Source organism: Nicotiana attenuata, chromosome 3 (assembly GCF_001879085.1).
Source record: "Nicotiana attenuata strain UT chromosome 3, NIATTr2, whole genome shotgun sequence".
Lineage (NCBI taxonomy): Eukaryota > Viridiplantae > Streptophyta > Magnoliopsida > Solanales > Solanaceae > Nicotiana > Nicotiana attenuata.
In genome coordinates this window covers 35726341-35753525 of record NC_031991.1, presented here as the reverse complement: position 1 = coordinate 35753525, position 27185 = coordinate 35726341, and positions in this window count along the sequence as shown.

The following is a 27185-nucleotide window of genomic DNA, read 5'->3' as shown; positions in this document are numbered from 1 at the left end:
TTCTTCCTTTACTTTTCCGACTGATTTTCATCTCTATGTCTTTATGCCCTAGGGTTTTCAATTATTCTACTATTTGCTATAATGTTTGCCCGTTTACTTTGCCTGTCAATTGAAGTGATTAATTGATTTACTTGTGCTTTCCTTTTTTTTCTTAAAACTTATATTAGATGTTTACCTATTCTTTCCTTATGTGTGATTCATTAATTGGTACTACTTTCCTTAATTCTTTTGCTATCCTGATTTCTGTACTTTGATTATTAGGACTGACTTTTAATTGATCTCTCGACTTATTACTTACCTAATTTAGACCTCAATCTTGACTGATGATTTATTCCGTGTTAATTCCGTGATTCTGCCTATTAATTGATTCATGTTAGCCCTAATTGACTGATTAACTGATCTCTTTGCCTTATTTGTGTGTCACTGATTATCCTGCCTTATTTGTTTTTACTCTACTGTACGCTATAAAAACCTTTCATTACTCTGGTTTTAAAACACACGCTCACGCTTACAGACATACACTCACACTCCCACACTCGTACAATTTCTTCACTTTACAACTCAGAAGCTCTATGCTTTCCCTCAAAGAATTTAAGTTCTCTCTTTGTGCGACTACTCTGATTTCTGCACTGTTTAGCCGGCTGGAAGCCAAGGCTAAACTCTTTGGATCCAAATTGCCATTACATTCCTGTTTACCTTTTCCTAACTGGTATGTGTTAACTCCTGTTATCCTATTATGTTCCCTATGCTTATGTGATTAGTTTATTTCAAACCTCAGCATGTTTCTGTGTGGTCTATGATTCTTGTTTACTCCTTTCTCAACTGGCATGCTTTAGCCTCTGTTACCCTATTCAATCCTATGTGCTTATTAGTTTGAGATTCCAGCGTGCTTCTGTTTGCTATATGCCCATACGATTTCACCTAGTGACAAGATTAATTAGGTTATCTCTAGAAATATGAAACCCTGTTAATCAGTTGTATGTTCCCTGTTCTGCAAACATGTAATATGTTGCCAACTCTGTCTATTAGTTCAGGCATCTTGGCTCTCTTGTGATTGCTTAAATGCTAGTACAGTGTCATTGTCTGAATCAATACCAATATGTTTGAACTATTTACTAAATAGGGATTCTGTTTGTTCTAAGTGAAATTCTGTTTGCAGTCCTGTAATTTGAATCTGTTTGCTCATAAAAATCAAACTGTTTTCTAAAACTGTCCCCCTGCCCCCTATGTACTGGTTTCAAACTTCAACTCTTAGTTACCTAGGTTCCTACCACCCTAGTGTGAGCACTGCCTAGGGTCTTTGAGACTCCTCCGAACTCTGACACATTGTGGCTGGTCTTCCAATCTCTTACAAACTGTTTTTCTAAGTAAGGTTCTAGTATGAGCATTGCCAGGGGTCCCTGAGGCCCTTGGGAACTTTGATACACCAGAAGCCCAATTTTGTGTATCATGGATGGACCACCTGCATACTTCAGACTTACTTTGCTTGAAGGCGTAGTTTCCATGTTAATATTGGGCCTGCTATGTCTCCCTATAGTGTAATGAATTTAGTTATGTAATTTATTTATTATTGGGTTGTAATAATGTAGTAATCTGTGTAACGAACAGATCTGGGGTTATTAGTAAAAGCTGGGGGGCTTTGTATATTTCTGTTCAAACTCGGGTAGAAATCCTGCCTATAGGTTATTGTGTTATTATATGAATGGTACTGAAATCTTGCCTATAGGAAGTTTTTTTCCGATTGTTTGCAACTCTGCATTTTCACATTTTTTTAGCATACTAGAGACACTTCCTATAGGTCTTTATTAATTCTACAGTAGAATCTATGTTCATACAATTTCCACATTTTCATTCTCAATGTGCATTAGTGATCATGCGTATAGGATCTTATTTGTGTGAATAAACTTCCCTGGCAATTTATTTAAAGTTTCTGCCCTCTTAGAATATCATGCCTATAGGAGATATAAAAATAAACTTTCTTCAATTTAGATACCATGCCTATAGGAAATAAACAGCTCAATTTCGACACCTAGAAATCATGTCTATAGGAGTTAATTAATTCTGCAAATTAGAAAGCATGTCTATAGGATCTAAAGAGATAAAATCTATTTTTATGAGTTAAAAATCAGTAATTCGCTTAGGAATCATGTTATAGGTCTTTAATCAACCTTTAGATATCATGCCTATAGGATTCTGTTCTGGTTATCAATAGGCAAACCTGTAGGTTATTAAGAATCCTGGGCCAAAAATTGTGATCTCGTGCTGCTTGAAACATGCCTAGATTCAGAACTTAATCAAATAAGTAGGCAAGCCCGTAGGTCCCAATGCTCGTTTAATAAGTTGCTTTATTATATTATTTTCTGCTCATCTAGATATCATGCCTGTAGGATCATAAATCAATAAAGTTGTCTATTTAATTGCGTGCATTTGTTATCTATTTGTGGAGGTTGACATGAGCCCTTATTTGTTCCCTACTTGATAGTCCTATTTGATTTTTGTCTGTCGCCTAGCTTTTTCCCATTTTAAGCAACATAGGTAAGTCTAGAACATTCCAAAATAGAGGTCCTAAATACCTCTAGGACCATAGGAAAGGGGCGGGTAGGGCACGCATAAGGTATGCATTAGAAGCTACTAGAACGCTTAGGTAACAACTGAAAGATAGTAATTAGGTAGTAAAGGAAATGATGACCCGTGCGCTAATGTTATGTGTAGCCCTCCAACTTGGGAAAAGTTACCAAGTATTGCATGAAAATGATCCTATAGGCTAAAAAACCTAGGACCCCTTTAATTCCTATTTTAAAGTAATATCAATTTGTCTAAATTGTTTTATTTTCCCATAAGACTAATTCTCTTAATTTAAGTTCGGCCGGGACCTACCGTTGTGGACCTCGAGGGGTGCCTAACACCTTCACCTCTAGGTAATTTCGAGCCCTTACCCGATCTCTGGTGATGTAAACTGGTTATATGAGTTAACTGTTCTAGGTGCCCTAACGCACCTTAATCCATTAGGTGGCGACTCTTCAAATCCCTTACCCCATCCCAAAAGGAAAGGAGTTGTCCCAAAAATGTCGAAACCCGATTTCGCGAGAAAAAGGGGCACGACAGCATGGCGACTCTGGTGGGGATATCTTTACACTCTTACCACAACGAACTTGTCTGTGAATTAGCTTTAAGCATGTCTTTATTATTCCATTAATTCTTGCACACCCCTTCCCATTCTATATGGATTTATTTGCATATCCTTATTCATTTATGATTTCCCTGCCCTGCTTTATCAGTTTTACTATGGAAACTGACTTGTCTCTCTATTTTTTTTTAAATGTCTTTACAATTATTAAAATACCGCATTTTATCATTATTCATCATGCAAATACTTGACAATGTGTTATTTTCTTTTGCATAACTCCATGCTCAACATCATATTCCACTCGTGCGTATTGATACCATAGCGGCACTTGATGAGTGTCCGAGCTCTTTCTAAAATCACCCTTTAAATTTGGAAAGGTTTATTTGCGGTAAAACTAATCGATCAGCGGTGCAGTCGACGGTTCCGTGCCTTTCCCCCTCGAGTTGTCCGCTTGAGGGTACCAGTCTAGACTTCTATAGAAACCCTGCTCTGATAAATAACTGTACATGCATCATGGTCAAACCTAGCTGGGGTTAATATTTTGTTCACATAATAACCCCCTAAGAAAGCCTTGTCCAAAGTCCAGCGTGATTTACATAATCACAACTGATGCAATCACGATATGTGCATTATTTGGAGAGATAAATGCCGACATGTTAATCGTTAATGTGTAAGTAGTCGAATCCGGAGGGCGCAAGGGTCTAATTCTATTTATTTTGCAGAAAATGAGGCACAAAGTCCCCAGGTTTGGCATGGTCCAAAGTATACCACCGCTGTTGTTGGACTGGATGGAAAATCTTTCGCCAAGCGATAAAAATCACGTGAAAAGGATTCTTGGAAATTTACCTTCTTTATTGGACATCCAACCAAACAACATGTTGATTGAAGCTGCTACTATGTTCTGGGATGGAGAAAGAGCTGTATTCCATTTTGGTGACATAGAAATGACTCCTTCCTGGAGGAAATCGGAGGGTTCACTGGATTACCATGGGATAGTTCCNAAGGAGTAGCACTATATTAGCCTTGGCTTTCAGCCGGCTAATAATAAACAGGAGCAAAGAATAGTAATAGAGCAAGAGAGCAAGAGAGAATGCAGATTTAAAAGTATTCAGTGGTGTGTAAGTTAGAGGACTGTTGTGTGTTTGTGTAAATGACTTAGGGTATTTATAGTTTAAAGTAAGGGGTTAAATAAGGTAAAAATCACAGAAATATGTTAATTGAAGAACTCGGAATCAATTAATCAAAGAATCAAGGAAGTACTCCCATTAATTAAGGGAATCAAAATCAAACAAAAATATTCAGCACCATACAAGGCAAGTAGGAAAATCAGTTTATGAATAAATAAAGAAAAAAAATCGAGATTCAGTATTGCACATAGTAGCCAATTAAGACCAAATTCAGGAAAATTCTAATTAAGGAAAGGCTTAATAGAACAGAGTGCTATAACAAATAAGGTAACAAAACCAATTGATTCAAACGGGCGAGTAGAATGCTAGGGTTTTAAAAGAAAGTTTTTGAATTACCAATCAATCAAGGAAAATTAGAATCAATCGTGTGAAGTCATGATTCTGCATTTTTAACATATAAATAGAGGTGAATGAACAAAAGTAGTGAGCCAAAATTAGCTATATAGATAGAAGGGGAACAAGAGATGAACAAACACAATCACTCAGAGCTAGTAGAAACAAGTTAAGATTCAGCGGGACATATTCGAAGCATGGTGACCATGAAACATTAACAACAGTCAAGGGACATCAGGCTAACACACATAATCAAACGAAGGAGCATGCTAAACACATAGAATCAGAGTAAAGAGAATTGTGCTAACACGCATAATCAGACGAAGGCACACGCTAACACACAGAGACAAGGCCAAGAAAATTAGTCTAACACACATAGTCAAGGCAAAGAGTCATGCCAACACCCATAATCAAACGAGTAAACATTTTTAGAAATTAGGGTTCTTAGCAGAGTCAAATTAAAACAGTAAGAGCATAGAAATAGGTCAGAATAAACAAAGAAAAAATTTAATCATAAAGAAAATCAGTTGAGAGCATGTGTAAAAGAAATCCAAGAAACCCTAATTTTCAAAGAAAGTAAAAAAAAATGATTCAAAGTAGAAGCTCTTTCAGAATAAACTCGAGAATAAGCAGAACACAGAAGAAAACATGAGAATGGCATGAGAATAGCACTGTTTTGAGAGATTCGGGAGAGAGTTAGGGTTTCAAAAGGGTAAACCCTAATAAAAGTTGAGAGAACCTGTCGAAACTTCATAGATTGTGACATATAGGGTGTGATTTCGCCTGAAATCAGACTGGAGAACCCACGAGTAGCAGGGCCAGGAACCCTAGGTCTCAAATCACCATGGTCCATAAACCTCGATGGTCCTAGAAGTGTTGAACAGGACGGTGAGAGGCCCATCGGAGCCTTGGTGAAAGGGAGGTGGCCGGAGATGGCCGGAAAACAAACCAGGCGGGACTTTTTTAGGGACTGATTCACATGGTGGGAGTTTTGGGGTCTCAAAAATAGAGGGAACCAGTGATCTAGGGTTTCATGGCGGTTGATGGTCGAATGGGGTGAGATTGGAGGCGGCCGGAGAGGCGGTGGAGTTCATCGGAGAAGAGAGAACCAGAAGGTTCTAGAGAGAAGGGAGAGGGAGAGACGATATAGGGAGAGAGAGAGACGGTCTCAAAGAAATGAGGGGTTTGGGGGGAATTGATTTAATTATGGGAATTAAATCTGGGCCGTTGATCTCATTTGATCAACGACTCAGATTAAAAAAGATTGGACCGGGTTATTTGGGGATTGCATTGGGTTGGTTTAAATAGGGTATTGGGCCATTTAAAAATCTGATAGGGGTGTGGCCAATTTGGCTATAATTGAAATAATAAGGGATGTTTGTTAAATAGCCAATCTCCCCTTTTGTTTTTTTATGAAAATAGTAAAAAAAATAATTTGAAAATAAATTAAAGGTACTGGGCTAACATATAACTATTAATGTAAAAATACTAAAAGTGATTTTATAATTATTAAGTGCTGTTAATTGTAAAGTAGGCTATAATTGCAATTATATGCAATTTAGCTTAAAAAATACCAAATGAATTTGTAAAAATACATAAAAATTACCTTAACTATATTTAGTATAAATATGAGAATAAAAATAAACTACTCATCAAAAATGATAATTTTTTGGGAATAACTATTGATTTTATACTGTTAAAAATGGATAATAAATTGATTTTAAAACTTTAAAAATTAGGAAAAATGCCAAAAAGCTTAACTATGCTTATATATGCATATACATGCTATTTTGAAAGTAAAATATACAGGGAAAAATTGGGTATCAACACCCAATACCCACAAACCACTTACCATACTCCTCATAATATCCTGCAACCTATCCCTGATCCGCAAAACTCCACTAACGATCACCACTACACTCCAACCCCTGGTACCCACCAAAACAATCCCATATACGTGGAAACCTTACCTCACTCTACTCAACCAACATCATACGCTCCAGAATTTGCCGAGAAGGACCTGCTGATTAAGAAAATGGTCGAAGAGCTCAAGAAGCTCACAAGCCGAGTCCAAGGTGTCAAATGAGGCAAAGGAATTGAAGGTCTGAATTATGAGAATGTGTGCATTCAGCCAGACGTGGAACTACCGGAGGGTTACAAACCTCCTAAGTTCGAAATGTTTGACGGAACAGGTGACCTGAAACTACATTTGATAACATACTATGATAAACTCGTGGGTGTTGGAAAAGATGAAAGGATTCGCATGAAGCTGTTCTTGAGGAGTCTTACTGGAGATGCCCTATCTTGGTATATCAGTCAGAATCCCAAGAAATGGGTTAATTGGGTAAGCATGGCATCGGAATTCATTTGATCGATTCAGGTTTAACACAGAGAATACACTGGATGTCTTCTAAAGAAGAAACCAACAGAGACTTTCCGCGAGTATGCTACTTGATGGAGGTCAGAAGCTCTAAAAGTCAAGCCGGCATTAGAGGAAGAGCATATGAACAAATTCTTCGTTAGGGCCCAGGATCCCCAATACTATGAAAGGTTAATGGTCATCGAGAATCACAAGTTCTCCGACATCATCAAACTCGGAGAAAGGATTGAAGAAGGGATCAAGAGTGGGATGGTGACCAATTACGAGGCATTGCAGGCCACAAACAAAGCATTACAGTCAGGGGGTATATCAAAGAAGAAAGAAGTAGGAGCAGTAATGGTGGCCCAAGGTACAAAATCTCCACTCACATACCAAACACCTCCACCTATATACCAACCCTCACCTCCCAGATATTCTCAACCCGCTACCGCTTATCATACTTATAACACCCAGCCAGCCTATTACCATTTTCCTTCAACCCGTCAAAACTATACAAAACCCAGACCCAATTTTGATCGCAGGCCGCCCAGACAATACACCCCTATTGCTGAACCAATTGACCAACTATATGAAAGATTGAAGTCTGCGGGATATGTCACCCTCATTCCTGCTGTTGCAATGGAAAACTCCTCCCAGTGGGTCAACACAAACAAAACCTATGCATACCATTCTGGCATGAAAGGGCATACTATCGATGAATGCCGCACCCTGAAAGATAAGATTCAAACCCTAATTGATACCAAAGTCATACAAGCAAAGGAAGCCGCGCCAAATGTCCGCAACAATCCCCTCCCAGATCATAGGGGTAAAGGGGTAAATATGATAGAAACTGATGAAGAATGGGATCCTGAGGGGTTGATTAGGCTTATTCGGGAAGGTGATGACCCCAAACCTGCAGTCACGCTCACTTCTATTGTGGTACAAATTCAGCCACTAGTCGAAGTTGAAGTAGCCACATCAATCCCGTTCGAAATTGAAGTAACAGCACCTGCAACTGCACCAGCTCCGTTTGAAGTAGAAGTATCCACACCCTTCACTGTGACAGCAGCACCCACACCTCCTTTCAAGTCCAACGCCATACCCTGGGATTACGTTGCTGAAGCTAGGAGAAAGGGAAAAGCAAAGATGGAAGAATCTGGTGCCGCACAGGGGATGACCAGAACTGGAAGGATCTATACACCCGAAAACTTGGGAGGAACAAGCAAGGAAGCTGCTACCAAACAACCCGTCATTGAAACTGGACCAGACGATCTTTGGAGGAAAGTACAGGCAAGAGAATACTCTGTCGTCGATCATTTGAACAAGACTCCCGCCCAGATATCCATCCTGTCGCTATTGCAAAATTCTGAGGCGCATAAGAGTGCTCTGATGAAGGTGTTGAATGAAGCTTATGCACCCAACAACATCACCAGTGGAGAGATGGCCAACATGGTAGGGAAAGTACTGGAGAGTCACAAGATCACCTTTCACGAGGATGAACTACCACCTGAAGGATTAAGTCACAACAGGGCATTGCATATCACAGTACAGTTTGAGGACAAATTCATCACCAGGGTCTTAATAGATGGGGGTTCAAGCCTCAACATTTGTCCATTGACTAATCTGAAAAGGTTGGACAAAGATTTCCATGAGATACGAGCAGGGAGTATGGACGTAAAGGCATTTGATTTGTCTCAAAAGGCCACGATTGGGGAGACTAACCTTTGTCTACAGATGGGCCCGACCTGGTTCGATATTGAGTTCCAAGTACTAGACATATCTGCTACATACAATCTTCTATTGGGACGACCATGGATACATGCCGCTGGGGATGTGGCGTCCACATTACACCAGGCCATGAAGTTCGAATGGAACCATCAGGAGGTAATCATTCACGGAGATGGGAGTAACCCCATTTACACCAGTCAAACTGTTCCAGTTGTCGAGAATAGAAGAAGGCTGGGTGGAGAACCTTATCACCGCATCGAGCATGTCAACACAATTGAGAAAGATAAGTGGTGGAGTAACAAAATAGAAAGCATACTGGCATGGTCTGGGTATGAACCCAACAAAGGGCCTGGGAAGAAACTCCAGCGCATTACCAAACCGATACAGTTGAAACGTCATGGCACAACTTTTGGGATGGGATATCCGTACACCTGGCAAGAATATAATGATTGGTCGCCACCATGGCGTGGTCTTTATTACCCTCTCGAGCAGCCAGCGCCACATCTGAGTCAAACTTTTCACCAGGCCGACACAATATGGGGATCTGCAGAGGAGGAAGCTTTGGTTAGGTTAAGGAATTTGTTTCTAGAAGAAGAGAATATGGATTGCAATATGATAGTTGAGGAGGAGGAGGCAGAAGGCCTCACCATCAGACCGTGGAGAAAGGAGCTGTTCTCAAGAATTGGACTGCCACACCATCCCGGGCCCGTCGAGTTCCTAGGTAGCTTGGCAATTAGTCTGACCTGTTTTAATTGCCATTTTAGGCATTTAGGATATTTTCAGTATTTTGTTTTGTTTCGCAATAATTGCTCGAGTCATTGAGCCGTACGTGTTTTGGATATTTTCAAAAGTTAATTAATGCATTGTTATTTAGTATTCATTATCATCTTTTTATATTTTTCTACAACATTATTATTACTTTTCCTGATGAACTGATGACTGTGACATCTAATGAGACAACGCAATACAAGGATAGTGACTCAGAAGAAGATGATGAAATACCTGAGGAAGTTGTCAGAGAAGTTGAGAATTTTGAACACAAACCTAAGTACAATCTGAATGAAACCGAGGCAATCAATTTGGGAGATTCCGAAACTGTCAAAGAGACGTGCATAAGCGTTCACCTATCACCGTCAGAAAAGGAAGAATACACTTGTTTCCTGAGAGAATATGAGGATATTTTTGCATGGTCATATGATGACATAACCGGCCTGAGCACATCCATAGTGGCTCACAAGTTGCCTATCAATCCAATGTGTCTGCCGGTAAAGCAGAAACTCAGAAAGTTCAAACTAGACATGAGCCTAAAAATCAAGGAAGAAGTCACCAAGCAGATCAAGGCCAAAGTCCTCAGGGTAGTTGAGTATCCAACCTGGTTAGCCAACATTGTACCGGTTCCGAAGAAAGACGGGAAAGTCAGGGTGTGTGTTGACTATCAGGATTTAAATAGAGCAAGTCCCAAGGATGATTTCCCACTGCCAAATAAACACATTCTAATCGACAATTGCGCCAAGCATGAACTCCAATCCTTTGTAGATTGCTTCGTGGGTTATCATCATATTTGGATGGACGAAGAAGATGCAGAGAAAACAGCCTTCATTACACCATGGGGAGTGTACTGCTACAAAATAATGCCATTCGGTCTAAAGAATGTTGGGGCTACCTATATGAGAGCCATGACGAACATCTTCCATGATATGATACGCAAGGAAATAAAGGTGTATGTTGAAGACGTCATCATCAAATCCAAGAGGGCCGCAGATCACATAGCAGACTTGAGGAAGTTCTTTGACAGGCTAAGAAGGTACAATTTAAAACTGAACCCCGCAAAATGTGCATTCGGGGTTCCTGCAGGAAAATTATTGGGATTCATTGTCAGCCGCCGAGGAGTCGAGTTTGACCCGTCCAAAGTTAGGGCTATCTAGAGTTACCACCACCGAAAAGCAAAAAGGACGTGATGAGCTTCCTGGGACATCTCAACTACATCATCCGCTTCATAGCACAATCCATAGTTATATGTGAACCCATCTTCAAAATGTTGAGAAAGGATGCTGAAACCAGTTGGACTGAAGATTGTCAAAGGGCTTTTGACAAAATTAAGGAATACTTGTCCGCGCCACCAGTCCTAGCCCCGCCAGAACCTGGGAGACCTTTGCTACTCTATATGTCTGTATTAGATGGGGCTTTCGGATGTGTTTTGGGACAACATGACGAGACAGGAAGAAAGGAGCAAGCCAAATATTACTTTAGTAGAAGTTTACGCCTTACGAAGCACGGTACTCTCTGCAAGAACGCACTTGCTGTGCTTTGACATTGATAGCTCAGAAATTGAGGCATTACTTATGTGCCTATACCGCATACCTCATATCCAGGATAGACCCTCTAAAGTACATCTTTCAGAAGCCCATGCCAACTGGGAAGTTAGCCAAGTGGCAGATATTGTTAAGTGAGTTCGATATTATCTATATAACTCAAAAGGCAGTCAAAGGACAAGCATTGGCAGGCCATCTTGCTGAAAATTCTGTGGGAGGAGAATACGAACCACTAAAAATGTATTTTCCTGATGAAGAGGTGTCATTCATAGGAGAGGACATTGCTGAAGCTTATGACGGATGGAGAATGTTCTTCGAGGGGGCTGCAAACTTCAGAGGAGTGGGTATTGGAGCAGTTTTGATATCAGAAACAGGTGAACATTACCCGATATCCACAAAGCCTAGGTTTCTGTGCACCAACAATATGGCAAAATATGAGGCTTGCATCATGGGGCTCAATTTGGCCATCGATATGAATATACAAGAGTTGCTGGTAATTGGCGATTCAGATCTTCTGGTGCATTAGGTTCAAGGAGAATGGGCTACGAAAAACACCAAGATACTACCATACTTGTATCATGTGCAAGAATTGATGAAGAGGTTCACAAAGATAGAATTCAAACATGTTCTAAGAGTCCAGAACGAGCGCACTGGCTACTTTGTCTTCCATGATACAGCATCCGGATAAGAATTTCATCGATCCCATTCCAGTTAGGATCTATAGTCAGCTAGCTTACTGTGCTCATGTTGAAAAAGAAATGGATGGAAAACCTTGGTTCCACGATATCAAGGAATATTTGGCAAAAGGAGAATACACAGAGCAGGCAAACCATACTCAGAAACGCACGCTGCAGAGGCTGTCCAATCACTTCTTCCAAAGTGGAGGAACCCTGTATAGAAGAACTCCTGATCTAGGACTGTTAGGGTGTGTTGACGCAAAAGAGGCTTCTAGATTGCTCGAGGAGATACATGCCAGAACCTGTGGACCACATATGAACAGTTTTGTTCTAGCCAAAAAGATACTCAGAGTAGGATATTTATGTATGACCATGGAAACAGATTGCATCAGATATGTCCAGAAATGCCACCAATGCCAGATACATGCAGACATGATAAAGGTACCACCAAATGAGCTCAATGCAACAAGTGCACCTTGGCCTTTTGCTGCCTGGGGAATGGATGTTATCGGTCCAATCGAGCCCATTGCTTTGAACGGGCACCGGTTCATTTTAGTGGCCATCGATTACTTTACAAAATGGGTAGAGGCTGCATCTTACAAAGCTGTAACCAAGAAAGTCGTCGCAGATTTTGTCAAGGATCGTATTGTTTGTCGATTTGGGGTTCCCGAGTCCATTATCACTAATAATGCCGCCAATCTCAACAGTGATATGATGAAAGCCATGTGTGAAACCTTCAAAATCAAGCACAAAAACTCTATGGCATACCGGCCTCAAATGAACAGAGCTGTGGAAGCTGCCAACAAGAACATCAAGAAGATACTAAGGAAGATGGTAGAAAATTACAAATAATGGCACGAGAAGTTACACTTTGCCCTATTGGGGTACCGTACCACAGTCCGCATAGCAACTGGGGCAACTCCCTATTTACTGGTTTATGGTACCGAAGCTGTCATTCCAGCCGATGTAGAAATTCCTTCTTTAAGGATCATACAAGAATCCGAACTCAGTGATGCAGAATGGATAAGGAGTCGTTATGAGAAACTAGCCCTGATAGATGGAAAAAGAATGAATGCAGTATGTCACGGTCAGCTTTATTAGAATAGAATGTCCAGAGCTTTCAAAAAAAGGGTCAAACCAAGACAATTCGCACCGGGGCAGCTGGTGCTGAAGCGTATCTTCCCACATCAGGATGAAGCCATAGAGAAATTTTCACCAACTGGCAAGGTCCCTACATGGTTCACAGGGTACTAACAGGAGGAGAACTCATACTTGTAGAAATGGACAGAGAAGTTTGGCCAAAACCTATCAATTCAGATGCAGTCAAGAGATACTATGTTTAGATTGTTTACATTCCTTCATCTGATGTAACTGAACTACGCTTGACCTGATTTCCGTTTAAGAGGGGATACGTAGGCAGCTTAGTGGGTTCGGTCACATCTTAATAAAATCTTCATTTCCCCCAGAACCGGAAATGGGGGCAGAATTTTGGGGAGGACCCTCAAAATTCCGGAACAAGTCCAGCCGACGCAATCATATGCAAGACAGTCAGAAATCGGTTAAGAAACTAGGGCAGAATTTTGAGAAGGATTCTCAAAATTCCGAAGCAGATCCAACAAACTTCGTTACACGCAGAACGGCCGAAGGATCATTCACTTAACTGGGGCAAAATTTTGAGGAGGGCCCTCAAAATTCTAATGCAAGGAAGCCGCAATGTCTCTAAAAGTGTTACAGTAATTAGTTCATCTAATTTACTTGATATTATATACCACTATGTTTTCTAAATAACTCTATTTCATCAAATAAGTGCATATTTGTTGACACCCAATTTTTTCCTATATATTTTCAATATGCAAAATAACTTCAGAATGGCACATATATGCATATGTAAGCATATTCAAGTGTTTTATTATTTTTTTCATAATTTTTAAGGTTTTTAAAATTAATTTATTTCCCTTTTTTATCCATAAAACCCAATAATAATTTCCAAAATTATTATTTTTGGTAATTCATCTATTGGATTTTCATCTTTATGCCAAGATATACCTAAGTAATTTTTACAGGTTTTTACAATTTTGTTTAGTATTTTTAAAAGCTAATTGCACATAATTGCAATATTAGCCTTTTAAGATTTAATTGTGTTTTATATTCATAAAATTAAGTCCTGTATTTTTAATTTGTTTAGTTATATGCTATAAATCATTTCTTTCAATTTATTTCCAGAAGTTAATTTCCTATTTTTTATAATTTTAAAAGGGAAAATTGGCTATTTAAATAATAGCCCTATTACATTTCAATTTTAGCCTAAATCTAATCCCAAACTAAACCCAATTTCCCGGCCCAATTCCCATTCAGACCCGATCCCTAACCCAAGTAAACGACCAAACCCGGACTCCCTACCTAACCATTTCAATCCTGGTCGTTGATCATTTAGATCAACGGCCACTATTCGCCCTTTCCATTTTAACCTTAAACGACCCTTTACCCTACCCCATTCTTCACCAAACGCCGCCCTTGAATCCCCATTCTCTCAATTCTCTCTGAAACATCACCTGAACCCTAGCCGCCGCCATCTAATCCCACCCTAATCCACCCTAAGACCTTCCTAATCCATGGCCCCTCGTGGTCATTTGAGACATATATCAGCCTCCTATGGCTCCTAGGTGTTTGTTTCTATGGTTTCATGGCCAGACCTCAAAGCGCCTGGTCCAGTCCTTGCTCGACTTTTGTTCATGGCCTTTCTCCAGCCATCCATGACCTTTCTCTGGCCATTCATGGCCTTTCAAGGCCGATCCTTGACTTTTTCTGGTAAGATCGTTAACTTTCAAAGTATTTCTCACTTCTTTTGGGTTTTTCTGAAACCCTAGCTCTAAGACCTTTCAATTCTCTTTCAGATCTCTCTTAGATCTGCACTTACTATGAATTTCTTAAGTGTTTTCTCGAAGGTTCTTCAACTTTTCTTTCAAAACGACTCTTTATTTTTTTCGACGATTAGGGTTTCCTTTAAGTTTTTCAAAAGATATCTTCTCTGATCTCAATATTGTTTGTGATTTTGCTATGTTTAAAATGACTTGCTCATATTGTTCTTCTATCTATTTCAGCATGTTAACCCTAGTTCCTTTAGTCTTATCCGAGTTCTGAAACTATTTGTTTAAATGTGTACTTGTTCTTTGTTTCTGACTCTCTTTTCCTTGTTTGACTTGTTTGATTTTGAGTTCTTACCATCTCTTAAACTCGACTACTGCTGAAGCCCTAAATTTCTTAGAAGTTTTTCTCACTTATTACTACTGTGAGACCTTTACCTGTTTCTGATTTCTCTTACCTAATACTATGTTCTGCTTCACTGTTGATTCTATATGACTACTTGACCTACTTGACTACTGTGCCTCGAATATTTTCCTTACTACTAAATCCTAGCTTATTTCTGCCACTACTATATGTTCGTGTTATCTCTTTTGCCAATGTGTTTGGCCTCGCATGTCTGATGCTTCTGCTCACTCTATTTATATACTGAAGTTTCTTCCTTGATTGATCTTTATTTGGTGACTGATTGCAAAAGCGTTTTCTTTATAAACCCTAATTTCACTCGCCTGTTTAAAATTAATTGATTCCTTTCCCTTTTACTGTGATATTTTACCTTGCTGAATCCTTTCCCAAAATAAGCATATTTTGTGCTTAGACTTGATTGTTTACTTCATGCTTTTACTGCCCCTTATATGGCAATAATCAATCTGTCCCCAAATTGATTTCTTTCCTTAATTAAACCTGATACTACCTGTTAAACAGTGATTCCTTAATTAAAGGGAATCACTTGTGTTAATTGATTCTGACTTGTGATTGTTTCCATGTTTGTGTTAAGACTTTACTTATTACCTTACTTATCACTCGTTTTCAAAAGCTATAAATACCCACCCCCTCTTCTTTCAAAATACATGAGCAACTTGAGTTCAAAACACACACTTACACTTAAAACTCTCTCTTTCTTTACTGCTACTTGTGCTGTTGCTTTGTCTAGCCGGCTGAAAGCCAAGGCTAGACTGTGGACTCTTGTTTGCTTTACGTTTCTGCACTTTGCTTCTCTACTGGTATGTCCTAGTTTACTCTTTAAGTCTCAACAACAATATGTTTCTTTAAGTTGCTTCAGTCTCTCATTCATGCTCACTTCCGCCAATGTTTCTGTAGTCTATTTACATTACTAGCATGCTGAAATATGCTCCCTTCCCCTTTTAGATTAATGTTTCCCTATGTATGTACTCTGTCACTCGCTTGTTATGTGATTTGCTGACTTATAAATCCCAAACCCCATATCCCCTCTATGTGTTTGTGTTCCTTAGGTTAGTTTGTGGGCAGGCCAGCATCAGCTATTGATGTGCATGACCAAACCTGCCCCTTTCTGGGGTCATATGCTTCATACAATGTATTCCCAAAACCCCTCGACCCTTTGTGTAACTACTTATTCTGGGTATTTTGAGCTCCACTACTATTTTTTTTTTTCAAATCACCCTTTAATACTTACTATTTCCAATTCAGTTTTAATCAATTTCGGTCCTGCACTTCCACTATTTTCTTAAAACCTAGGTTCTGCCCCTCTTGTGTGAGCCTTGCCTTGGGACCCTTGAGCTCTCTCTTAACTTGGACGCATAAGGGCTGGCCCTTCCACACTGCACTCATTTCTGTCTAGTTATGCAGACCTGGGTGTAAGCACTGCCCGGGGTCCCTTTAGACCCTTAGGGAACTTTGACACACCCAGGTATGAGAAAGGCTTTGAACATCATGGGCATCTGAAGTGATTAATTATATAACTCAAATAGGAAGTCAAGATCAGGCTTCTTTTGGTTGTAATTTCTTATTTCTGCACTTCTTTTGTAATTTAAGTATTTGGTCTGTAATAATTTATAACGAACATTGGGGTTGGCTAGTAAAAAGGGATGGGGCAATTATGCATGTTTTAAGGGTAGATATCCTGCCTATAGGATCTGTTTAATAAATTCTACATGTTTTACTTCCATACTTAGATATCATGCCTATAGGATTTGTTTGATAAATTCTGCATGTTTTACTTCCACACTTAGACATCATGCCTATAGGATCTAAATGGTTATAATCAGACATCAAGTCTATAAGTTTAAAGTCATCTTCGGAATTTGATGTCATGCATGTAAGATTAAAATCAATATCTTTATAGAAATTATGCCTATAGGAATTTCGTTGTGGTCAAGTAAACCCTGCCTACTCCACTTCATGATCAATTAGATACCATGCCTATAAGATTAAAATCAGCTATAATATAGAGCATGCCTATAGGACCTAAAACCAGTTTAGTAAAAAAATCAGTTTGACTCGTACTATTCTGAATCAGTTTAAACAACTTACTCTTTTTAGCAATACGGTTTAGAAAGCATGCCTATGGGATCCAAATTGCTCGTATAGAATTGTTTACTGTTTTACTACACTCCTAATCAACAATAGATATCATGCTCCTAGGACATCACTATTACGCCTAGGCAAGCCTTAGGTAATAATAATGATAAAATTTAATCCGCCTCTGTTTAATTAGCAACTGCTATAACCAGCAGGCAGGCCTGATTCGGACTTCTTATCTGAGCTACATAATGAATCTGGTTCTGACATCCCCTACCTTACAGACTTTAACTGTGTTTGAGTCGTGCTATTTATATGTATTATTTGCGGAGGATTGTATGAGCCTTCTAATTTCTTACATGTTTCCCCTTTGAATGCAGTCCTACGTGTTTTTGTATGTCGCCTTAGCCTTTTTACCTTTAAACCTAAGAGTCATCCTAGGTCCTCCCTCTTATAAGAATAGTAGTCCTAAAATTCCTCCGGGATTGATAGGAATAGCACGCAATAGAGTTTGAGACCAATCCGCGCTTTAAATACCTTTACGGGGTGGGAAGGGTAGATATGGATATGATGACCGGTGCACTAATACCACGTGTAGCCCCTCTTTTGAGGAGTTATTACCGGGTATTGCATTGATGTGATCCATATTACAAACAAACGTAGGACCCCCTTTACATTCATCAGCATGCGTAGTTATAACTCTTTCAAAACTTTATTTTATTTAATCATTTTCAAACACTTGTGTATTTAAAATCTCCTCTTATTTGAGCCTTGTTTGTTTACTTGATAATTGCACAAATTCACAAAGAATTATCTGGCCGGGAACCACACTAGTGGATCCTGAGGGGTGCCTAACACCTTCCCCCTGGGATAATTTCAAGCCCTTACCCTATCTCTGGTTATCAAACGTAGTTTTAGTTGAACCCTATAGGTGCCCTAACGCACCTTAAAATCATTAGGTGGCAACTCTTCAAAACTGCAAAACCCCTTTCCCAAAAAGAAAGAGTTGTCCGAACCAAACTGTCATAAACCCGATTCGGCGAAGGAAAAATGGGGCGCGACAATATTTTCGAAAATTTTATTTCCATGGCCGCCAAGTGTTACCCAGGGTAACTCGAACAGGGTCTCCAGAGCAAAGCAAAGCGAAGCAGGCAGACAAAGGTACGAAGCAACCTCCCCGCAAAACTTACAATCTTTCTTGAATGCAGGGACAAGGAATAATCACAAGTACATACCATTACCTTCATAACAATCAGACCGCCAAGCGCAAATATATCTCCATCTAAGAAATATCCTACCCCTACTTGCTATTTGTTTATTGCATAAGGCTAAGCATTGTCTTCTCTTTGCATGAGACTAAGCCTTGTCTCAAATCATGCATGAGGCACGGCTCTACCTCCCTATTTGCATAAGGCTAAGCACTGCCTTCCGTCGCATGAGACTAAGCATTGTCTCCCTTTCTTGCATGAGGCTAAGCCCTGCCTCCCTATTTGCATAAGGCTAAGCACTGCCTTCCGTCGCATGAGACTAAGCCTTGTCTCCCTTTCTTGCATGAGGCTAAGCCCTGCCTCCCTATTTGCATAAGGCTAAGCATTGCCTTCCATCGCATGAGACTAAGCATTGTCTCCCTTTCTTGCATGAGGCTAAGCCCTGCCTCCCTAATTGCATAAGGCTAAGCTCTGCCTTTCCTTGTCTAATGCTAAATGTTACACTATCTGAAACCTAGCACTATTTTGCCTTTTCCGGGACTAAGCTCTGTCCTAATTATACAAGACTACGCTCTGTCTTGTCTTCTTATATGATCCATCATCATCATGTCTCTATCTGAAGGCGTCATAGTCCCAAGGCATCATCCTCATAGCCTGAAGACACCATGTCATGGCCTGAGGATCTCTCAATACTGCACATCATTATTCAAAGGCGTCATGGTTCAGAGGCACCATTTTCATGGCCCGAGAACATTATTTCATGGCCTGCGAATCCCCTATCTCATGATTCATGGCCCAGGACGTCATCCTCTCCGTCCAAAGACAACCTTCATGGTCCAAAGGGAATTTGCATCATGTTTAAATTCTCGCAGTAATCTATATATTTGCATGCATTGTGTCTCAAGTTTTGCAGGAAATCCAAGAGGTAACCGTTCTTCAAACAGGAGCAAACTTCGCTCCGGTTTCCACTCATACTATTTTTTTTGCTGTTATCTCAAACGTAACGGATTCTCATCAATTACTCGCCTTTACCCCATGACCATTCAGATACCTTCCCTGTGATACATCCGTTACACTTCAGACTCATAATCATAACTCCGCATAAACCTATCTAATACTATCCTTCCCAACAGAAACCCTTTTCTGAAACATACTAACATTCCTATAACAATTCCATCGGTTTCATTCACCGTTGGGTCCAGAACTAATCATGTCCTGATTCCTGTAAAACTAGGGATATGTAGGCAGCTCAGAGACCAGGGCGCAGCCCATATTTTTCAAACATCCCATTCGGTCAAAATCGGTCATCATTTCTTTACCCGACAACTCTTTCATCCTTCCCGTGTAAAGAGGGGCAGTTGTGATACACAATTTTTCCCTCATATATTTTTTAAATTCATATATACATTCAAAATAGTGCATGAACATCAACCAGTATTTTTCCATAATTTTCTGTGATTTTAAAAGGATTTTAATTAATTTATTCCAGCATTTTTATTATCTAAATAATTACTAATTGCATCACAAATAATTTATAATGATTTATTACTTGATATTTTTTTAACATTTATATTTACATTAAGTTTTAATCATCTTATGCATAATTATATTTGTATCTTTAGGCTACAATTGCAATAACTTTGCAATAATAGCCCATATATGCATAATTACATTATTTACACGGAAAATGACTCTTTATATTTTTATAATATTAAGTAATTATTTTAAGTAATTTTTCATACATAAATAGCACTTTTCATCATTTATAAATTATTTTATTAAATTAAATGGGTATTTAAAATGTGGCCTCTTTTAATTTGATTTTCACACCAGCCCAATACCTTAACCTAGCCCAATACCCATAACCCAAACCCAATAACCCAATTGTTATATCTCGCCCCAACCCCAAATTTAATCCTGGCCGTTGATCTCAAAAGATAACGGTCCAGGACAATCCTTCCATTTTTAATTAACCAAACGACCTAAACCCTACCAATTTTCCCAAATCCGCCGCCCTTGATACCCCTTCCCTCCTCTCGTCTCTCTCACCTTCCTTCTAACCCTAGCCCGCCGTCACTGAAACCCCTTTGATTCATGGGTTCTTTCTTCAACCTCAGGCCTTATCCGGCCTCATATCTCTACTGGTTGTTCGATTTTCATGATACTTGATGGAATCTCGAAGAGATTCAAACCAGATTTGGTTCAAATCTCCCATTTTCTCGATTAGTCCGTCTGTATTTGCTCATACGTCTATGAGTACTAATATCTTCGTGTTTATGGCTTCAAATCTCTGGTTCAAACCAGATTTTTTTCACCTCTGTTTATTTTTTACATAACCTAACTATTTCTGGCTAAATCAGGTCACATCCCTTTAGATCTGAAGCGGTTTGAGTTTGTTTGTTACTTTTCCTTTAAGATTCTTCTGTTTTTCCTACTATTGTCAACCGATTTCATTTTTTTCCTAATGCTAGGGTTTTGGTTATAAGAGATTTCTGCAAAAATGTTTTAAAACGTTTAAGTGTTTAACCCCGGTTTTCTTCCTTTACTTTTTCGACTGATTTTCATCTCTATGTCTTTATGCCCTAGGGTTTTCAATTATTCTACTGTTTGCTATAATGTTTGCCCGTGTACTTTGGCTGTCAATTAAAGTGATTAATTGATTTACTTGCCTAATTAGGGTTCGAAATTGTGCTTTCCTTTTTTTTTTTAAAAAACTGATATTTCCTTGACAGATTTTTACCTATTCTTTCCTTATGTGTGATTCATAATTGGTACTACTTTCCTTTAGTCTTTTGCTAGCCTGATTTCTGTACTTTGATTATTAGGACCGACTTTTAGTTGATCTCTAGACTTACTACTTACTATATTTAGACCTCAATCTTAACTGCTGATTTATTCCGTGTTAATTCCGTGATTCTGCCTATTAATTGATTCTTGTTAGCCCTAATTGACTGATTAACAGATCTCTTTGCCTTATTTATGTGCCCCTGATTCTCCTACCTTATTTGGTTTTACTCTACTGTATGCTATAAAAACCTTTCATTACTCTGATTTTAAAACACACGCTCACGCTTACAGACATACACTCACACTTCCACACTCTTACAATTTCTTCACTTTGCAACTCAAAAGCTCTCTACTTTTCCTCAAAGAATTTAAGTTTTCTCTTTGTGCGACTACTCTGATTTCTGCACTGTTTAGCCGGCTGGAAGCCAAGGATAAACTCTTTGGATCCAAATTGCCATTACATTCCTGTTTACCTTCTTCCTAACTGGTATGTGTTAACACCTGTTATCCTATTTTGTTCCCTATGCTTATGTGATTAGTTTATTTCAAACCTCAGCATGTTTCTGTGTGGTCTATGATTCCTGTTTACTCCTTTCTCAATTGGCATGCTTTAGTCTCTATTACCCTATTCAATCCTATGTGCTTATTAGTTTGAGCTTCCAGCGTGCTTCTGTTTGCTATATGCCCATATGATTTCACCTAGTGACAAGATTAATTAGGTTATCTCTAGAAATATGAAACCCTGTATAATCAGTTGTATGTTCCCTGTTCTGCAAACATGTAATATGTTGCCAACTCTGTCTATTAGTTAAAGTATCATGGCTCTCTTGCGATTGCTTAAATGCTAGTACAGTGTCCCTGTCTGAACTAATACCAATATGTTTGAACTATTTACTAAATAGGGATTCTATTTGTTCTAGGTGAAATTCTATTTGCAGTCCTGTAATTTGAATCTGTTTGTTCCTAAAAATCAAATTGTTTTCTAAAACTGTCCCCCTGCCCCCTATGTACTGGTTTCAAATTTCAACTCTTAGTTACATAGGTTCCTACCACCCCCAGTGTGAGCACTTCCTAGGGTCCTTGAGACTCCTTTGAACTCTAACACATTGGGGCTGGTCTTCCAATCTCTTACAAACTGTTTTTCCAAGTAAGGTTCTGGTGTGAGAATTGCCTGGGGTCCCTAAGGCCCTTGGGAACTTTGACACACCAGAAGCCCAATTTTGTGTATCATGGATGGACCACCTGTATACTTCAAACTTGCTTTGCTTGAAGGCCTGGTTTCCAGGTCAATATCATGTAATCTATTCATTATTGGGCTGTAATAATGTATAATCTCTGTAACGAACAGATCTGGGGTTATTAGTAAAAGCTGGGGGGCTTTATATATCTCTGTTCAAACTCAAGTAGAAAACCTGCCTATAGGTTATTGTGTTATTATATGAATGTTACTGAAATCTTGCCTATAGGACGTTTCTTTTCCGACTGTTTGCAACTCTGCATTTTCACAGTTTTTTAGCATACTAGAGACACTGCCTATAGGTCTTTATTAATTCTACAGTAGAATCCATGTTTATAGAATTTCCACATTTCCATTCTCAATGTGCATTAGTGATCATGCGTATAGGATCTTATTTGTGTGAATTAATAAACTTCCCTGGCAATTTGTTTAAAGTTTCTGCCCACTTAGAATATCATGCCTATAGGAGATATAAAAACCAGCTTTCTTCAATTTAGATACCATGCCTATAGGAAATAAACAGCTCAGTTTCGACGCCTAGAAATCATGTCTATAGGAGTTAATTAATTCTGCAAATTAGAAAGCATGTCTATAGGATCTAAAGAGATAAAATCTCTTTTCATGAGTTAAAAATCAGTAATTCGCTTAGAAATCGTGTTATAGGTCTTTAATCAACCTTTAGATATCATTCCTATAGGATTCTGTTCTGGTTATCAGTAGGCAAACCTATATGTTATTAAGAATCCTGGGCCAAAAACTGTGATCTCGTGCTGCTTGAAACATGCCTAGATTCAGAACTTAATCAAATCAGTAGGCAAGCCCATAGGTCCCAATGCTCGTTTAATAAGCTGCTTTCTTATATTCTTTTCTGCTCATCTAGATATCCTTCCTGTAGGATCATAAATCAATAAAGTTGTCTGTTTAATTGGGTGCATTTGTTGTCTATTTGTGGAGGTTAACATGATCCCTTATTTGTTCCCTACTTGATAGTCCTATCTTATTTTTGTCTGTCGCCTAGCTTTTTCCCATTTTAAGCAACATAGGTAAGTCTAGAACTATCCAAAATACAGGTCCTAAATACCTCCAGGACCATAGGAAAGGGGCGGGTAGTGCACTGTAACGACCCGGCCGGTCATTTTAAGAATTAACGCCCCGATCCCCTATTAACTGCATTCCCCGTGTTTGTTTCTACTACTGTGAGTTGCCAGGAGGATTTAATTGGAGTTTCGGAGAGTTTTGGGACACTTAGTCCCTAAATGAGTGTTTAAGTTTTAGAATTTGGACCGTAGTCGAAACAGTGTGAAGACAGCCTCGGAATGGAATTCCGTTGGTTCCATTAGCTCCGTTGGGTGATTTCGAGTTTAGGAGCGTGTTCGGATTGTGTTTTGGAGGTCCGTAGCTTAATTAGGCTTGAAATGCCGAAAGTTGAATTTTTGAAGCTTCCGGTTCGATAGTGAGATTTTGATATCGGGGTCGGGATGGAATTCTGGAAGTTGGAGTAGCTCCGTAGTGTTGAATGTGACATGTGTGCAAAATTTCAGGTCAATCGGACAAGGTTTGATAGACTTTTTGATCGAAAGCGTAATTCGAGAGTTTTTGAAGTTCTTAGGCTTGAATACGATGTTAATTCGATGTTTCGATGTTGTTTTAGGTGTTTTAAGGATTGGTATAAGTTTGGATAGTGGTATATGACTTGTTTGTGATTTTGATTGAGGTCCCGGGGGCCTCGGGGTGGTTTCGGATGGTCAACAGGAAGTTTGGAGTTGGGAATTTGCAGCTGAAGCTGCTGAGTCTGCTATCATAACTGCACCTGCGGCTTGGGGATCGCAGGTGCGATTGCATAGAGGCGAAAAAGAAGCCACAGATGCGGCCAAGAGGAAGCAGGGCTGGTACCGCAGAAGCGGCTAAGGGAGCGCACCTGCACTATCGCATGTGCGGGCATATTATCGCAGATGCGGAAATGGGCTTCTAAGTGAAAATCGCAGATGTGGTGGTTTGGCTGTAGATACGGTACCGCAGGTGCGGTGTAGGGACCGCAGGTGCGAAAAGCCTGGGTCAGAAAGTATAAAAGACTTCCTTCGCGATTTTGGTCATTTTTCTCAAATATTTCAATTCGGGGTGGAGCTTTTGAGAGCAATTTCAAGGGAGATTTTTAGAGGGATTCATTGAGGTAAGGTCCTTGGTTCCTAAGCTCATTATTATGGTGATTTTTATCATTTTAAGCATGACAATTTAAGGAAAATTAGTGGTAAATTGGGGGTTAGGGCTTGGTTAATTGGAGAGCTTTGAGTGGTGATTTGAGGGACCATTAGAGGTCCAATTTTGGTACTTTTCATATGACTAAACTCGTGAGAGTATGAGGATTCTAAAAAAGTAAATTTTACCCGATTCCGAGACGTGCCCGGAGGGCATTTTGGTCATTTTACCTAATTTTGCGTATTAGCTTAGAATTTATTTGTAGAATCAGTTAGTTGAAGTGTTATTTACATTATGCAATTGAATTGAATAGATTTGGGCCATCTGGAGTCGAGTACTCGTGGCAAGAACGTGGTTTCGGGTTGATTTTGAGCCGGTTCGAGGTAAGTGGCTTGTCTAACCTTGTGTGGGGGAAACTCCCCTTAGGATTTGGTTTGTTGATAATTGAAATGCCTTGTACGTGAGGTGACGAGTGCTTACTTGTGCTAATTGTTGAAAATCCATTTTCTTTAAGTAACTATAAATGTGATTTCCTTTTTCCTGTTCATACCGTGTGTAATTAAGCCTGCTATTAGCTTAGGGAAGCATGTCTAATTGTCTTAATTGCCTTATTTGATTAAACTGCCTTATTTGGATTATGTGTGGCATGTTAGGTTTGAAATACCTGTTCTTACCTTGGTATGAAATTAGAACTAAATTGAGTATTCTTCGTGTTACTGCTGTGTGTTTACTTTGGGACTACGGGACGGTATCCCGGGAGACCCCCCTGCTTGTTTACTTTGGGACTACGAATTCGTATTCTGGGAGATCCTCTACACCTGTATTGATTTGGACTTTAGTGCGGGATACCGAGAGATCCCCAACACGTATATTGAGGATACTAAGAGATCCTTGGGATACTGAGAGATCCCCAGCATATATATTGAGGATACTAAGAGATCCTCGGGATACTGAGAGATCCCCCGGTTGTTATCTCTGCGTTGAGTTGTATTTATTCCTGTGATTTCTATGACTCTGTTAAAGTTGCTGTTGTTCTTTTATCCTGTGTTACTTTTACTGTTGCACTTAAGTATACTGTCTTATTCTACACTGTTATATCTTGTATTTCGTATAACCTCAGTAGGGCCCTGACCTTCCTCGTCACTACCCGACCGAGGTTAGGCTTGGCACTTACTGAGTACTACTATGGTGTACTCATGCCTTTCCTGCGCATGTTTTTCATGTGCAGATCCAGGTACTTCCACTCGGTCTTATCACGCTTGAGGCGAGGCGCTTTGTGGAGACTCCGAGGTATATCTGCCGCGTCCGCAGACCGAAGAGTCCCTTTCTATTCTCAGTACTAGTATAGCCCTTTCTGTATTTTCCCTTGTTGGTAGATATTCTGGAGTTAGAGCTTATTATGTAATCTTTTAGCTTGTGATTCATGGGGTTCCGGATTTTGGGAGTGTTAGATTGAGATTTTGTACTGTTATATGCCAGGCGGCATCTTAAACACTATTTAACCTTGTTATCTCGGCTTTTAATTAATTTCTTCCGCAATTTGTTTCTTTTTTCCACATTTGTTAGGCTTACCTAGTCGTAGCGACTAGGTGCCATCACGACAGTTCACGGAGGGCGAACTGGGGTCGTGACAAGTTGGTATCAGTGCTCTAGGTTCATAGGAGTCATGAATCACAAGCCGGTTTATTAGAGTCTCGCGGATCGGTTCGGAGACGTCTATACTTATCTACGAGAGGCTATGTAACTGTTAGGAAAATTCCACTTCATTTGATTTCCTTGTCGTGCGAGATTTTTGATATTGCAATTCTAAACTTCTATCTTCTATTCTCTCATAGATGGTGAGGACACGTGCTACTCGAGATGATCAGGCACCCGCGCCCCCTACTGAGTTGTCAGAGGCCGGGGCCGGGGTAGAGGCTGAGGACGCGCACGTGGTGCAGCCAGAGCACCCGCACGAGCTGCCACCGAGGTGCCACCAGCAGTTCCAGCCGGAGTCCAGACACTTGATACGTCTACTACTACTACTCCAGCACTCTAGGAGACTCTGGCGCAGTTTATGACTATGTACACTACTCTAGCTCAGGCAGGATTGCTTCCCCTTGCTGCAGCTACATCCCAGGCTGGGGGAGGAGCACAAACTCCCGCCGCCCGCACTCCTGAGCAGCGAGTGCATGTTGATCAGGTCGCAGAGATTATTCTTGTACAGCCGGTAGCCCCAGCTCAGCCCGAGGAGAGGGCAGTAGCTTCAGAGGAGGAGCAGAAGAGGCTTGAGAGGTTCAAGAAGTATCAGCCTCCTACATTCAATGGACTAGCCTCAGAGGATGCTCTTGGATTTCTAGAGGAGTGCTACCGTATCCTCCGTACCATGGGTATATCAGGATCGAGCAAGGTTTCCTTCACTACTTTTCAGCTTCGAGGGGCCGCCTATCATTGGTGGCGTGCTAATGAGTTAAACAGTCCGGATGAGGCAGCTTCCCTGACTTGGGCTCAGTTTTCAGATATGTTCACGAGAGAATATGTTCCCCAGAGCCTCAGGGACACTTGGCGTGCAGAGTTTGAGCACTTGCGCCAGGGTACTATGACTGTCTCGGAGTATGCTGTCCGTTTCACCGACTTGGCTAGACATGCACCAGCTTTGGTTTCTACTGTTCGCGAGAAGGTTCGCCGGTTTAT